We start from the raw sequence: 5,539 nt of genomic DNA on the forward strand, positions 1-5,539 counted from the left end.
GATACTTGAAATTACGACCAGCTTGTAGGGAATTTGTTGTGGGTGTGACTGTATTGATTTTATCGTTAGTATTTCATCATTAATCAGTTAAACATCGATTACGAACGATTAATTACGATTCTTGGTGAAGTAAATATCTCACACACGTCGACATTTCGGTCCAGCACTGTTATTTTGTGTAACGCCGTCTTCGTAACTTGATAACGGTCTCAACGCTCTACCGATTACCGCCGAGTTTTAGCCGAGGCCAAATACAAATCAAACCAAATCATCGAGAAGAAGAGGCGTTATAAAGGTCACACGATGTAAAAACACCACTTGGTGAAACGTCAAGGTTTGTGGGGAAATATTTGGTGGATTTTCCACCACGATGATGCATATGCTGGCACGTCGTTACTTTTTCGTGAATTTTTAATGAAAACGGTTGTGTACTGAAGATCACGCTCCCTGTATTTTTGATTCTTAACTGCAAAGTGCAGCGTGAGTTATTGTTACATGTTGCACGACCTATAGTGTGTTTCCGTAAGAAAGTGCAAAAATTTAACAGGACACAGAGGAAGCACCACTGAAGAATTTGAGGAAGGGAACCTGGCGTCGGAGAAGCAAGCTTAAGGAGATAATAGGAATGAAATCACATTACTGTGTGCTGTCAACCTCAGTTCACGCATGACATCGGCGAACAAAATTCTGAAGTGAGATTTTCACTCTGCAGCGGAGTGTGCGCTGGTATGAAACTTCCTGGCAGATTAAAACTGTGTGCCCGACCGATACTCGAACTCGGGACCTTTGCCTTTCGCGGGCAAGTGCTTTACGAACTGAGCTACCGAAGCACGACTCACGACCGGTACTCACAGCTTCACTTCTGCCAGTATCTCGTCTCCCACCTTCCAACCTCGCAGGAGAGCTTCTGTAAGGTTTGGAAGGTGGGAGACAAGATACTGGCAGAAGTGAAGCTGTGAGTACCGGGCGTGAGTCGTGCTTCGGTAGCTCAGTTGGTAGAGCATTTGCCCGCGAAAGGCAAAGGTCCCGAGTTCGAGTCTCGGTCGGGCACACAGTTTTAATCTGCCAGGAAGTTTCTAAATTCTGAAGCCCCCTCACACATATCTCTGGTATGTTTCGAATCATAATCACAGGCAGCTACGACTCTAGCAACTAATTCTATCTCTGTATCCACTGGGGCCTCCTACACAAGTGACTTTAGATATCGCCATAGGAAATAGTCAAGGGGATTCAGGTCACGTGACCGCACACACCATGGAATAGGACCTCCTCTTCCAATCCAACGACCAAGAAATACTTTACAGGCACTGCTCCATCGTATTGTACTGTACGTGTCAGAACAGCACCGAATAATTAATGGGTCTGTCGTTGATTCATAGCACGTTCTGTCATGGGGCAATGTAAATACGATACAACAGAGCCACCTTGTGGACAAGTATACAAAAGCTGCATCATGACTTCCTGGTAATCAGGCTCGTCGTCCTGGTTTCCTTGCAGAAAATAAAGAACGTATATTTAAATAAACAGCACAGAATGTGTAAACTTGTACGCATGGTGGTTGTAAATAAGCTGAAAAACAGTAATGCTAGACAAAGCGGTAGATAAGTTTACTTTCATATCTCCTTAAGCTGGCTTCTCCGACCCCAGGTTCCGTATATCAAATTGTTCAGTGAAGCATTCTTTATGTCCTGTTACATCTTTGCACGCTCTTACGGAAACATCCTGTATAAGGGGTACTTACTACATCAATAGTGTTTGCGTGAAGCAGACCCAAAAACTTCCGGGTTTGAAGGTAACAATCGACGTGTTTGCACTAAGATCATGCACCTGCTGGCACTTCGTCGCAAACACAACACTGAAATGACGACGAAACCTCGATAACCGCGAGACATGGGGTACAGGACTTCGTTTCTGTTCTGGAACATCTTAAAAGGATCTCACTTTTACAAGCATAGATGAGGTTAAAAGGGAATCACTGAGTGTTAAAAGCTGCTCGAAAGTTCTCCTTCCAGAAGTGTTTCGGGGATTAAGCAAGCTCTGGAATAAAGTTACACTATCTGATGTCCATTATATTTTGAACGGGGATAAGATTAATGTAGGCATATGAATAAAATTCTTTCAAAGAGTAATTCCTGTTATTTTTTCTGAACACGTCTCGTAAGATGGGGCGAGTAGAATGTTTGTTTATACTTTTTGTTGTGTGAGAAGTCGGAGTCTTTTAAAGAAGGTTCTTTGCCCCATGCGACGTATCAGTAATTCGTTGAGCATCTCTGTGGCAATCTCTGACGCCAATTGAACAAACCGGTGGCGAACTGAGCAGCTCTTCTTACGACCATGCGTCTGCTGACGGTCCCACACTGACCGAAAGTAATCAACAGTTTAAAAAAAAAAATGGTTCAAATGGCTCTAAGCACTATGGGATTTAACATCTGAGGTCATCAGTCCCCTAGAACTACTTAAACCTAACTAACCTAAGGACATCACATACAGCCATGCCCAAGGCAGGATTCGAACCTGCGACCGTAGCAGCAGCGTGGTTCCGGGCTGAAGCGCCTAGAACCGCTCGCCCACATTGGCCGGCAATCAACAGTTAGCTGAATGTGTGTTTCACAAGCAAATTCTGTCGACTGTGAGTCACCATACCTCAGGATTCTCCCACTAAGTATTGTGACTTCCATCCGCCTTCCTCACGATAGCTATCAGTCTAGCTTAAATCGCTCTGGACAGAAACCCACAGATACTAGAAAATTTTCAGAGTGGCCGAGCGGTTAAAGGCGCTACAGTCTGGAACCGCACGACCCCTACGGTCGCAGGTTCGAATCCTGCCTCGGGCATGGATGTGTGTGATGTCCTTAGGTTAGTTAGGTTAAAGTAGTTCTAAGTTCTAGGGGACTTATGACCACAGCAGTTGAGTCCCATAGTGCTCAGAGCCATTTGAACCATTTGAACCATACTAGAAAATTTTGACAGACTGCGGTGATCCCGTATTGAAAGAATATCTGACATTTCCGTTTATTCGCGCTATTTTACAGTGCATTTACACTGAGGGTCGGATAATTACGACCACCTGCTTAATAGTGTGACGACTCAAGAAAGAAAATGGACCAACAGTCTGTAGACTGGTTTGATGCAGCCCGCCACGAATTCCTCCACTATATCAGCCGTTTCATCTCAGATTACCACTTGCAACCCGCGTCCTCAGTTGTTTCCCGGTTGTATTCCAATCTCTGTCTTCCTCTGCAATTTTTACTCTATACAGTTCCCTCTAACCGGTAGAAGCCGACCTTGGGGAAGATTAGTTTGGATTCCGTACAAATTTTGGAACACGTGAGGCAATAATGACCCTAAGACTTATCTTAGAAGCTAGATTAAGGAAAGGCAAACCTACGTTTCTAGCATTTGTAGACTTAGAAGAAACTTTCGACAATGTTGACTGGAATACTCTCTTTCAAATTTTGAAGATGGCTGGGGTAAACTACAGGGAGCGAAAGGCTATTTACAATTTGTACAGAAACCAGATAGTAGTTATAAGAGTCGACGGACATGAAAGGGAAGCAGTGGTAGGGAAGGGAGTGAGACAGGGTTGTAGCCTCTCCCCGATGTTATTCGATCTGTGTATTGAGCGTGCAGTAAAGGAAACAAAAGAAAAAATTCGGAGAAGGTATTAAATTCCATGGAGAAGAAATAAAGACTTTGAGGTTCGCCGATTACGTAATTCTGTCAGAGACAGCAAAGGACCTGGAAGAGCAGCTGAACGGAATGGACAGTGTCTTGAAAGGAGGATATAAGATGAACATCAACAAAAGCAAAACGGGGATAATGGAATGTAGTCGAATTAAGTCGGGTGATGCTGGGGGAATTAGATTAGGAAAAGAGACACTTAAAGTAGTAAATCTGTTGTGCTATTTGGGGAGCAAAATAACTAATGATGGTCGAAGTAGAGAGGATATAAAATGTAGACTGGCAATGGCAAGGAAAGCGTTTCTGAAGAAGAGAAATTTGTTAACATCGAGCATAGATTTAAGTGTCAGGAGGTCGTTTCGGAAAGTATTTGCATGGAGTGCAAGTGAAACACGTACGATAAATAGTTTGGACAAGAAGAGATTATAAGCTTTGGAAATGTGGTGCTACAGAAGAATGCTGAAGATTAGATGGGTAGATCACATAACTAATGAGGAGGTATTGAATAGAATTGGAGAGAAGAGAAAATTGTGGCACAACAGCAACATCAGATTCTTATCACCTACTTTGACGGATGAGCTTTTACGCTGGCGGTGAATGTCTTCTCTACACGAAAGCCTCTTTGAAGTTCACTGGAATACAGTTCTCAGCGGGAAAAGCTATAGAACAAGCAGCTGTACACACCAAACCTCAAGTCGTACTGAAATTGTTTTGGCGGGGGAAGGAATAGCTACATGAAAGTATTTATATGCACTGAAGAGGCAAAGAAACTGGTATACCTGTTACATCTACATTTATACTCCGCAAGCCACCCAACGGTGTGTGGCGGAAGGCACATTACGTGCCACAGTCATTACCTCCCTTTCCTGTTCAAGTCGCGTATGGTTCGCGGGAAGAACGACTGCCGGAAAGCCTCCGTGCGCGCTCGAGTGTCTCTAATTTTACATTCGTGATCTCCTCGGGAGGTATAAGTAGGGGGAAGCAATATATTCGATACCTCATCCAGAAACGCACCCTCTCGAAACCTGGACAGCAAGCTACACCGCGATGCAGAGCGCCTCTCTTGCAGAGTCTGCCACTCGAGTTTGCTAAACATCTCCGCAACGCTATCACGGTTACCAAATAACCCTGTGACGAAACGCGCCGCTCTTCTTTGGATGTTCTCTACCTCCTCTGTCAACCCGACCTGGTACGGATCCCACACAGATGAGCAATACTCAAGTATAGGCCGAACGAGTGTTTTGTAAGCCACCACCTTTGTTGATGGACTACATTTTCTACGGACTCTCACAATGAATCTCAACCTGGCACCCGCATTACCAACAATTAATTTTATATGATCATTCCACTTCAAATCGTTCCGTACGCATACCCTCAGATATTTACAGTGTTTGTTCCGCTATCATATAATCATACAATAAAGAATCCTTCTTTCTATGTATTCGCAATACATTACATTTGTCTATGTTAAGGGTCAGTTGCCACTCCCTGCACCAAGTGCCTATCCGCTGCAGGTCTTCCTGCATTTCGCTGCAATTTTTTAATGCTGCAACTTGTCTGTATACTACAACATCATCCGCGAAAAGCCTCATGGAACTTCCGACACTATCTATTACGTCACTTATATATATTGTAAAAAGCAATGATCCCATAACACTCCCCTGTGGCACGCCAAAAGTTACTTTAACGTCTGTAGACGTCTCTCCATTGAGAACAACATGCTGTGTTCTGTTTGCTAAAACCTCTTTAATCCAGCCACACAGTTGGTCTGATATTCCGTAGGCTCTTACTTTATCAGGCGACGGTGCGGAACTGTATCGTACGCCTTCCGGAAATCAAGGAAAATGGCATCTACCTG

The 5,539-nt window shown here is 43.9% G+C and overlaps 1 non-coding gene across 1 annotated transcript; it reads left to right on the forward strand.

The window, feature by feature from the left end:
- Positions 1–976: 976 nt before the first annotated feature.
- Positions 977–1,051, forward strand: Trnas-cga. Its single transcript has one exon. It is a non-coding gene; the product is annotated as a tRNA-Ser (tRNA).
- The last annotated feature ends 4,488 nt before the right edge of the window (positions 1,052–5,539 follow it).

The sequence above is a fragment of the Schistocerca americana genome, chromosome 10 (assembly GCF_021461395.2).
Source record: "Schistocerca americana isolate TAMUIC-IGC-003095 chromosome 10, iqSchAmer2.1, whole genome shotgun sequence".
NCBI classification, from domain to species: domain Eukaryota; kingdom Metazoa; phylum Arthropoda; class Insecta; order Orthoptera; family Acrididae; genus Schistocerca; species Schistocerca americana.